A 12,106-nucleotide genomic window follows, 5' to 3' on the forward strand; every position below is an offset into this window, starting at 1 on the left:
CCCAGGTTCAACCCCTGGTCAGGGAACTAGATTCTGCATGCCACAACTAAGAGTTCCCCTGCTGCAACTAAAGATCCCACATGCTTCAACAAAGATCTGGCACAGCCAAATAAATAAAATAAATTAAAAACAAAAAAGTACCTTTAAAAATCATTACTTGTACCAAGATATACTTCAATAGGACACAGTCTTTGAAATATACTAACAGACACCAGGAGCAGGGGAATGAGGAGAGTGTGAGGAAGCACATAAGAAGACTAAGGTCACTATCTGAGACATCCTAGCGATCCAGTCAACAGGATCTAGTATTATTTCACTTTTGAGAGTTGAAAGGGACCTGAGGAGTCATCTAAGCAGACCTAGCACAGAAGAACTGCTCAAATGACTACAGATTTGTGAGGAATCATGTGCTGATGGTTAGCCAGTGAGTTTGAAGATGATCTTCTGTACAGAAAAAGTTAACTGATACAAAATATAATGGACATCTTTCATTCTTGCCTCCCTAGCATCCATTTTCCTTTTATGTTTACAAGCACCCATTTTTCTTCTACCAGTTGCAGTCCCTGAGATTGTGTGAGGGCAGTCTATTGTAGTTCCATAGATAGATATGTGAACCAGGCTTGGCCAACCAGAGCACTGCATCTGGGGCTGACACCATTGACTGGCAAACCCCAACTCCCATTCCCAATCCCCTTCTCCCTAACCCACTTCAGTTAGAGAGTCTGGAAGAGCAAAATATTTTTCCCAGCCTTCCTTGAAAGTAGGAGTAGTTTTGTAACCCAGTTATGGCCCATAGGGGCTTCCCTGGTGGCTCAGCAGTAAAGAACCTGCCTGCAATGCAGAAGACCCAGGTCCGATCCCTGGGCTGGAAAAATCCTCTGGAAGAGGGCATGGAAACCCACTTCAGTATTCTTGCCTGGAGACTCCCATGGACAAAGGAGCCTGGCAGGATACAGTCCACAGGGTTGCAAAGAGTTGGACATGACTGAAGTAATTGAGCAAGCATGAACGTATGGCCCATAAATTTTAGACAGAAGAAATCTGCCAGGAACTTTGGGGAAAGCTTCTTTTTTTCTCATAGAGGAACACTTGATATTAATGCCTTGTATTCTCTTCTTATTGCCTCAAACCTGCCTGTGATTTTTGGAGCTGCAGCAGACATTTTATAACCATGAGGTAAATGCTAATAACATTTTCAAATATCAATCCACTGCTGAACAACTAAATCAACAGTGGCAATTGTTCACATATCCTAATACACAAAAAACAAACAGAAAAGCTCCCTATTTTTTAAACCTCTTATCTTTGTGCTGGTAGTCAAGTTCCCTGTTGCTTACAGCTAAATGCATTTCTAACAGAGCATCTTAACTAATGGCAACCATTATCAAAGCCATAAAGAAAATAGAGATTACTATGGATTACTAACGATTTTCATAGTCTTCTTTGTAAGTTTCAGTATTTTAAGCTTTTAGTAGGCATGTATTTACTTGGTAATCTGAGGGGAAAATGAAGATTGAAATAATTAGAAAGCAACAAACCAGACTTTCAAGACCCAAAGGCTAGAAGCAGCCTGATCCACAGTCAGGAGTCAGTTTCAGACGTGACCTTATTTAATGAGTGGAGATAATATTTCCTTAGTATCTACTTCATATGGATATTGTTAGGATTAAGTAAGACAGTGTTTATAAATGTACCTGGTGTAAATAAAGATTCACTTTTTGTGCTTCCTATTGAAGCGGGAGTTAGATATAAGAGACTGGGGGTTAGTGGGTATAGGAACGAAAGACGGGATAAGAGCCTGAACAGCTACCCTGAGATCACCCTAGACTCCTAGTGCCTATTGCACCTCATTCTGGGTAGTCTCTGCTGTCTCTCTGAAGCAGACAGCCCAGCCCACTTCACAAGCCTCTTTGAAAAGGGAAATTCCACTCCAACTCCATCTTTAGTCTCACTCATCTCTGGGATCCGACCCTTTAGTTGTTGATACTTGGTCTTTTTCACCTTCATGAAGTATGTGTATCCTTAAGGTAATTTTACAGAGTTCACAGAGTTACTCCCTTTCTCCTTGCCTTCCCTGAAGCATTTTTCTGGCTCTGTGTCTGTGTCTCTCTTCCACCCTCGTCTTTCTCCCTCTCTGGAGGCTAATTAGCGTTCACGGATATGTTCTTTATAGCTATATCTTCAATGTTTAAAAAATGTGAATGGCAAGTGAGGTTTCTAGTCTAAAGTTTCTCCTTTGAAGTCTTTTAACAAGTCACCAGGGACTGATGAAGGCATAGAAGTGATGTCTAGAATACTGAGACAGGATCTGAGAGCTGTGGCTGATGAAGGGTGCCATGCCCTACAATTCTCAGACAAACCTTGAGCAATCCCCTCTGAGGCTTCCTCCCAAGCTTTCTGGAGACCTCTGCAAGAAGGATGGAGAAGGCAGGCTTCACCTACAGAGAGATCACGACCACATAGATTCTTAGAGCCCCACTGACACAGAGCTACATTCCACTTGCTCACTCTCCCACACCGTGTACTTCCATGGTGCATGCACAAGGATACACACCTGCCCCCAACGTGTCATATATACTGTTCCACATATAGGTCTGTGCTCACACTCAGTCCACAAACCAGAGACACACAGTAGCTATTTGCTGTGTGCTACACATTATTCTCAAATCATTATACAAACTGTATGCAGTAGGAGTTATTAACTACCCTTTCCTGGATGAGGAAACAGGCTCAGAAATGTGAAGTCACTTGCCTGAAGTCACAGAACTGGTAAACTGCAGCGTGTGCTTGTGTGTGCTCATTGACTCACTCGTGTCTGACTCTTTGCGACAACATGGACTGTAGCATGGGTTTCCCAGGTGGCACTAGTGGTAAAGAACCCACCTGTCTGTGCAGGAGATGGAAAAGATGTGGGTTCGATCCCTGGGTCAGGAAGATCCCTTGGAGAAGGGCATAGCAAGCCACTCCAGTATTCTTGCCTGAGAATCCCGTGGTCAGAGGAGCCTGGCAAACTACAGTCCATAGCATCACAAAAAGGTGGACATGACTGAAGTGACTTAGCACGCATGCATGGGGTGTAGCATGGTAGGCTCTTCCGTCCATGGGATTTTTCAGGCAAAAGTGCTGGAGTGGGTTGCCATTTCCTTCTCCAGGGGATCCTTCTGACTCACTAGAACCTAATCTCGTCGGTCTGGTTCTTCCACTGTGCTGCATTGCCTTCTGGCTCAAAGCTGGGCTCTAACACAGATTAGTTAGTGTAAAGAACACTCAAGCTTATAGGTCTTGATGGGAAGAAACCATTTTTTTCTGCCAGACAATTTGATTTTCTGCAGAAAGGAAGCTTGGTGCTTAAATAAGCTTCATCAATGTTTTCTCTCTCTCCCTCCTCCTCTTAATATTTGCTGGAACTGAATTTTAATTGAAAATAAGCTTTAACCATTCACTTAATTAGTCAGTAGAAATCATTTCATTCAAATGGCAGAGAACATATCCAGAGAGAAATGCGGAGCAGAGCCACTTCCTTCAGCCCCTTGTCCAGCCCGGGAGCAGCTCCTACTGCATCCATGGAGCAGGGACCTCCACAACTTCAGAGGAGCCACAGCCTCCAGTAGCTGGCAGCAGCTACATTAAACATAAGTCAATGTTGTTTCCTCCAGCTCCAGACTTGGGGAAAGTCATGATTCAGAGATGAAGGAATAGACATAATTATTTGATTCATTTTCTAACAAAATGAACTTAAAAATTATCAGAGGAAGGACAAACACATCTAACATGTTTTTAACACTTAGTCTCCCACAACTACCCCTCTGCAAATCCTAGAATGGAAGAATAAAAAGGCATCTATTAACGTGGGCTGTTAGAGGAAGGTCTCCTGGGATGCTAAACGTATTCATCACATGCAGACCTGTGTGCATGTGTATGTGTGTGTACATACACATGCACACACATACTTCAAAAAGACATGCAGAGCCTTGGGCATATTCCTCAGAACATGGCACCAATTCAACAAGCATTTATAAGATTAGACTCCGTCTGTAAGAAAGACAGAAAATAGAATGAAAGCAAACAGAAATCCATTTTTGTTGAATAAACAGATAAATGATCAAATAAATATTTGTTCCTGTAACAGATACATTTTGAGCAACTGTTACCTGTCAGGTACAGTGTTTGGAGGTTGGAGCTATACAGCAAACAATAAATGGTAAATAAAGCACAGCCCCTGGCCTCAGTGTGCTTACGGCCTGTTGGAAGGGAAAAACAAGTAAACAGGCAACTTCAAACCCCTGTGATAGATGCTGTAATCTCAACTCTGTTCAGGCTTACATTCTACCTTTTTGTCCCCAGATTGGTTTACAAATCACACACAGTCCCAAGCAAAATCCCAGCAGGGCTTTTTGTAGAAATTGACAAGCTAAATTACAAAATTCATATGGAAAAGTAAAGGACCTGGAATAGCCGAACAACTTTAAAAAGAAGAACGAAACTGAAAAACCAACCTGATTTCAATACTTATTATACAACTAAGGCAATCAAGACACTGTGGTCTTGGGATCAAGTGTGCCTGGGAGGTGGAATGTGAGTGGTCACTGAGAGAAGAGATTACATAGGCGTGCCACGCCATAGTCTGGGATTCTGTTCTGTTTCTATCTCCAGCTATCTGTGTCTCTGTGCTTCATAGCAGGGGGAAATAAGATAATGGCTAGCTGGAGAAGACTTTTGAGAGTCCCTGGGACAGCAAGGAGGTCAAGACAGTCAATCCTAAAGGGAATCAACCCTGAATATTCATTGGAAGGACTGATGCTGAGGCTGAAACTCCAATACTTTGGCCACCTGATGAGAAGAGCTGACTCTTTGGAAAAGATTCTTGATGCTAGGAAAGATTGAGGGCAGGAGGGGAAGGGGGAGACAGAGGATGAGATGGCTAGATAGCGTCATCGACTCAATGGACATGAGTTTGAGGAAACTCTGGGAGACAGTGAAGGACGAAAGCCTGGTATTCTGCCCGTGGGGTCGCAAAGAGTCAGACACGACTTCGCGACTGAACAACAGTGTTTTCTCACAGCTCTGAGAGGCCATATGTCTGAATCGGGCCAACTGTAAGGGGGCACAGTTATGGTCTACACAATCAGCCTCTCTGTGCTGCTGTTTCCTCTCCTGCACTGTGGGGATAAGTGTCGTACCTCCCAGGGCTAGGGTGGTGGTGGGATTAAACCGTTGCTGTAAGTCAAGTGCTTAGAACAGTGGTTTTCAACTTTCTCACTCCCATCCCATCTGCTCTGAGTCCATATTTCCTCTCTTCTGACCTGCCCAGTGCCCAATCCCCTCCACCCTGATTTGTCTTTCCCCAGGAATCGGGCCAGGAAGATGGGGAAGGGGAGGGAGAAGAAGAGGGAGTGAGGAAAGGTAAAGAAAAGAGGGGGGTTAGGGAAAGGAGATTTCTTTTCTTTTCCTTTCCCTTTTGTTTTGGGGGGGTGGGGTGGGGCAGACTTCCATACCAGATCTTAGATCCATTCCAACCCTGCACTTTGGTGGCGAGAATTATTACTGTGTTGTAATCCTTCTGTATTAGGCAAGTTCCTTATCCTCAAGGTCATGCCACCAGATGCTAACCCAGCTCAGCCTCACTCTAAGTTCAAGCCTTTTCAACCTTCCCACCCCAGGAACCAGCTGGGAGTATCCATCCACCCCCCGACCCCCACCAACTCCCTTTGGAGGGTGTATGCCCTACCCCATCCCGGCAGGCAGCTCTCTCCAATTTCTCCTTATTCTCTGCTCCCCAGCCCTAACTGCCCCCAGCAGCCTGACAAAACCTCTCTGCACTAAAGCAGCCTTGTTTGCTACACTTCTCCTCCCCTACATTTCTCTCAACTTCTCTACATCTGATGTTTGATGTTCTCTGATGTCTTCCGACCTTAGGACAAGGATTAAATTGTTAATCGGCAAATTACAATGTTCACTGAGTTTGTGACTTTGGTAAATGTCACCAGTGGAATCCACCCATTGCCCTTCCAGTCCCTATCCCAGATCAATGAAGTGGGGGAGAAGAAGGACAGGGGTGGGGCCTCCCATCAGCTGGAGGGGTCGAATGTGCTAAGTGCCTTCTCCCAGCCCAGGGATGGGTACCGCCCAGGTGAGCAGGGGCACCTGGAGCTCTGCATCCTTTGTGCTGTATTAAGTTGCTTCAGTTGTCTCCAACTCTATGCAACCCTATGGACTGTAGCCCGCCAGGCTCCTCTAGGAAAGAATACTGGAGTGGGTTGCTATGCCTTCCTCCAGGGGATCTTCCCAACCCAGGGATCGAACCGGCGTCTCTTAGATTGGAGAGGCGGGTTCTTTACCACTAGCGCCACCTGGGGGTTGCCTGTAATTACAGGCACAGTGACATTTCAGAGGCTGAACCTGCCTGTTTACCTGTTTCAGGTTTAATGGTTTCTACTTCTTCCCACCAGAGCTCACTTTCTTCTCTCCTCTCTTATCATCAGAATGAGATGATGGGGGCTTCCCTGGTGGTTCAGTGGTATGGATCCCTATGCTCCCATGAGTACCCCTCTTCCTGTGCCGTGTGAGTGACCTTAGGGAGGGAAAGAAAAGAGGGTCTTCTTCCCAGGTCCTCCTGGTCTGACAGGGGACAAATGCTTACCTCTAAGCACACATCTAAGGACCCAGAGGCCATGAGGAACGTATACAGTAGATATTGGGCCAGCATGTGTTGGAGGGCAGCATCAACCAAGGACACCAGCCTGAAGTGGGAACGGGGTGCTGGAGGAAGAGGGGGCATGGAAGGGAGGAGGAGGTTCAGGTAGGATGAATGGGGAAGCCCTGCTGCATCTACATCTCCCATAATGACAGGCTTGCCTGAGATTAATTTCTCCTCAAAGGAAACTCACTCTTAGAGCCTTCATCTGTGTTAATTTCAGAGCAATCTAGCTTTCCCTAACCCAGGGACAGGAGGAAATACAGCGGGACAGCAACCCAAATGTGGAATTTATTCTTTGGTGCATAGCACCCTCCCTTCAGCCCATGTCCACACCCTTCCTTCTCCCATCCCAGGAGATCAGAACAGCAAATGTTTCTTTCATGTCGGTGGCTCTATACAGACTCGTGTGTTCCTTGTAACACCACAGCGAACTGCTATTAACTCTATGTTGTGTGTGTGCTTAGTCGATTGAGCGTGTCCGACTCTTTGCAACCCCATGGATCATAGCCCACCAGGATCCTCTGTCCATGGGGATTCTCCAGGCAAGAATACTGGAGTGGATTGCCATGCCCTCCTCCAGGGGATCTTCCCAACCCAGGGATCGAACCCAAGTCTCTCCCATTGCAGGCAGATTCTTTACCATCTGAGCCACACAGTGAGGTTAAGTAATTTTCCCAAAGGCACTCAGCTAATAATTGATGGGACCTGGTTCAAAGCCTAGAGACCTGATTTCAAGGTCACAGTCTGAACCACTGGGCATCACAGCCTCTTGGATGAGCCACAGTCTATTTTCTCTACATAGAGCAGTCACAGCAAAGGCCTCTCTGGAAGCCTGGGGCCTAGGCAGTTCCAGGAACCCTTGTCAGGGGCTGGTGGAGGCCAGGACTTGGTTCGAGGTACTTTGAGTGACAAGTACAAGAATGGAGGGGGACTGTCTGTAACAACATGAATGGGAAAAGAATTGGAAAAAGAATCGATATGTATATATATATATTTTATATATGTATATATAACTTTGCTTAACACCTGAAACTAATGCAATGTTGTTAATCAACTATACTCCAATATAAAATATAAAAAAATACTTTAAAGGATGGTGAGGAACCTGGAGCAAGTGAACTCAGAACTACCAGCAGCTGTGAGGCACCAACCATGGGAAATCAGCCTAGAGGAGTTATAGGAGCCATTCCTTTCGGCTTTCACTTCTCAGACAGGCCTCTCAGTCCAGAGCACAACTGATCTACCCAAGGTTGCCCAACACAGGGACAAGGATGACTCTAGGCAATGTGGCTCTGGGCTGCCATGACCCTCTCTGACTTCTGCTCGCATTCCCCCTGCTCTCTCTGCACCTCTTGGTACTTCCCTTCCCTAGGGAGTAGCTCTGCCAAATGGGACAGCTGCCCTTTCTGCCCTCCAGTCTCCACCCTGGACCACTTGGACTGCTCAGGGCAATGAGGCTGACTGAGACCTGAGATGCCTGGCAGGCTGGGAGGTTAAGGAAGAGCCAAACTGCGGCCAGACCAGCCTCCTGAGAGACTTGGCAGGACCCCAGCCCAGGAGGCCTTGGAACTTAGGGATCAGAGAGAGAATCACACTACAAGTGGAATACCGTGGGTTCCTTGGTCTATGTTGACTTAAAGTTCAGGTCTGTGGTTTTCACAAGACTCAGGTCTGCAGCTATGCCCAAGGCCCTGATGACTGAGCACCAGGTTATGGATCCAGACACTTAATAGCTATGGTTTGTGAATGAGTTCTATTCCTTTACCTGAATGATAGGATTATAATAATTCTTTCCTCAAAGAAAAATAGGTGCTGACACTGATTTTGGAAAATTATAAGTCCTCTCCCTTCCATCCTTCTCCATGTCAGTCTCTCTCTCCCCTTCTTTATTCCCACTGGCCTGTCAACTAAGAGTTAGCTTGTGATCCCTTATACCCAAGTATATAGAACTTCCTCAGCCCACTGCCCTCTCTCCCTGACCCACACTGTTGTGAAGACGAAAAGGGCAAAGCACATAGAAATGCTTTGGCCATGGCCAGGTGTTTTGCAAACACTAAATGCATGTCCAAGTCTGTATAAAGCCTTTTCTACAGAGTTTCAGGAAATCCATGAGTTCTTCAGCCTTTGTCTTCCCTGCCAGAGGGGTAGGAAGACTAGACCGCCTGCCATGGACTGAACTGTATCCCCATAAAATTCATATGTTAAAATTTTCCACAGAGTGGCATAAGCATCCAGTTGGTTTCCCCTAGATGAGTGATCCAAGGGAGAAGGTGAAAGCCAATGCTTCTATGACCTAATATAAATTATACTCCCTGATTTCTGCAATACTGCTATGAAAACTTGTGTTCCCCCCAAATTTATATATGGAAGCCATAATCCTCAATGTAATGATATCTGGAAGTAGAGTCTTTGGGAGGTAATTCAGTCCTGAGGGTGGAGCCTTCATGAAAGAGATTAGTGCCCTGATAAGAAGAGACACAAGAGAGATGATACCTCTCTCCATCACAGGAGGATACAGCAAGGCGGCATCCATCTTCAAACCAGTAAGAGGGTCCTCATCAGGAACTGAATTGACTGGCACCTTTATCTTGGCCCATCCAGCTGCCAAAACTGTGAGAAATAAATTTCTGCTGTTTAAGCCACACAGTCTACGATATTTTCGTTTCAGCAGTCCAAACAAGACAAATGTGATATTGGTTGCACAGATCAGTCATATTTTATATGAAAGAGGGGGCCTAAATAAAAAAGGTTTTCATTAGGTGCCATCTTAAATTCAGGCTACTACAAGTGCCAAGATAATTTATCCCAGAAAGGATAGTCTTTTCAATGAATAGTGCCTGAATAGTGCCAGAATAGTGGGATATTCCTACAGAAAAAAATGAACCTCAACTCCTCACACCACATTTAACTTGAAATGAAACATAAAGCTAAAACTCTTATGTTTAGGATAGAAAAACAAAGGAGAAAATCTGTGCAGCCTTGCATAAGGTAAAGGTTTCTTAAGGAAGACCCCAAAATCACAAGCCATGAAAGAAAATACTGATCATTGAACTTCATAAAAAATGAGACACTCTTTGAAACACAATTAACAAAGTGTAGGACTCACCTGGTGGTACAGTGGATAAAGATCGGTTTGCCAAAGTAGGGGCCACCTACATCGGTTTGATCCCCAGTCAGGGAAAACCCCACATGCCTTGGAGCAACTAAGCCTGTGTACCACAACTATTGAGACCATGTGCCACAGCTCCTGAGGCCTGTGTGCCTAGAGCCTGTGCTCCACAGCGAGAAGCCACCGCAATGAGAAACCTGCGCACCTCAATAAAGAGTAGCCTCTGCTCACCGCAACTAGAGAAAACCCTCACGCAGCAATGAAGATCCAACACAGCCAAAAATAAATAGATAAATTTAAAAAAGAAAAGAAAATGTAAAGGCAAGCCGCAGATCATGAGAAAATATATGCAAAATATAACAGAAAAAGGATTTATACCTTAAATACATAAAGAACTTTTACAGCTCAATAATATAAAACAAATAACCTGAAAAAAATGAACAAAAGATTTGAACAGACATTACACTAAAGAAGGTATATGAATTTTTAAAAACATGAACACATGACAGGTTGTTCAACATCATAAGTTATTAGAGAAGTGAAATTTTAAAATGCAACGAGATACAACAGGACATTTACTAGATAACTAAAATGTAAAAGACTAACAATACCAAACATTGGTGAATTTCTGGAGATGACTGGAACTTTGATATACTATTGGTTATAGTGTAAAATGATTCAACCACTTTGGAAAAACAGTTCGACACTTTCTTATAAAGTTAAAAATTCACTTTTCATATAACCCAGGAATTCCATTTCTAGATATTTACCTAGAAAAGTGAAATTATACATCCACACAGACTTGTTCAAATGTTTGTAACAGCCTAATTCAAAACAACCAAAAACTGGGGAAAAGTCCAATGTCCACGGGCAAGAGAAAGGATAAACAAATTGCAGTGTAACCAGATAACACAACATTACTCAGCAATAAAAAGGAGTAAACAACCGATCCTTCCAGCAGTATGGGTTCTCAACAACATTATGCTAAAGTATAAGAAGTCATACACGAAACAGTTCATACTGTATGAGTCCATGGATATGAGATTCTAGAAAGTACGAAAATATAATATGTGGTGACAGAAAGTAGACCAATGGTTGCCTGGAGCCCAGGTGTGGGGGTGAGGAGGGTGAGGAGGGTGGGGGAGGGTGGAGAGGGTGAGGGGGGTGGGGAGGGTGGAGGAGGGGAGGGTGGGGTGAGCGAGGTGGGGGTGGGGGGTGGGGGTGGGAAGAGACGCGGCGGGGAGGGTAGCCTGGGGACAGGGGGCAAAGGCACTTCTGACGAGATGGAAGTGTTCTGTATCTTGATCACGGTAGGGGTTACAAATGTGTTGAACCTCAGCAAATACTCCACCTAAAACGGATGCTTTTATTCTATAGAAACTCTACCTCAGTAAAGACGTTTAAAAGTAAGGAGGCACAGCATTTAACTGGGCTTCAATCTGAACAGACAGCATCTGTTTACCTCTCCACTGGCACACCCCAGGCCCTGGTCCTTCCCGCTAGGAGACTTCCCGCGAGTGCCTCAGCCCGCCATCGGGAGGAATCCACGGGTTACACCCTTGGCAGCTCTGGGGTACTCCTGGGCCGGGAGAGGGGGTGGGCGAAGACTTGCACCGTCGCATCCTCGGCGGACGTGGAGCTAGTGGTGCCCAGGCCAGTCCCGCCGCGAGTGCGGAGCGGTTGCGCGTCCACCCCGAGATGCACACGGCTCAGCCGGAACGCAGGCGTCTCCGGTACCTGTCCCCTGACGGCGCGGACGTGGGCGGGACGCAGAGGACTCCGAGCGTCCCGAGGCCTCGGGGTTGCACCGCGGCGTCCCGACACCTGGGCTGACCTGACTCGGCGGGACGCGAGCAGGACGCTGTCCACCGCGGGCTACCCGGCGCCCGGGGGTTTGGGGGGTGGCGGGTAAGGGTGGGGGCGAGGGGGACCTGCAGGAGCCGAGTGCGGCTCCCCGAGCGGGTTGTAGGAAGGAGAAGCCTCCGCCTCGAGAGGATACCTGAGAGAGCAGAGCCCGGCGTTCTGACCGGTTGAGTCCCGCTAATCGGCACTGGCTCAGCCCTCCGCCTTCTGTGGGGAGGTCGCCTCTCCGCGGGCCCCCTTCCCGGAGGCAAAGCCCTCACTCGGGACCTGACCCGCTGCTGGGAATCTTCTGGGCCCTCCGCGCTCCACAGCTCGCCCTCTGAGGCGACTTGCAGGGATGCAGGGGCTCGCCCTCTCAGAGTCGCTGCCTGCCCACCGCCTCCTGCAGGTTCAGGGTCTCCAGCAGGGGCACCGGCACATCTTCTCATTCCGCCACC

Source organism: Muntiacus reevesi, chromosome 1, assembly GCF_963930625.1.
Source record: "Muntiacus reevesi chromosome 1, mMunRee1.1, whole genome shotgun sequence".
NCBI classification, from domain to species: domain Eukaryota; kingdom Metazoa; phylum Chordata; class Mammalia; order Artiodactyla; family Cervidae; genus Muntiacus; species Muntiacus reevesi.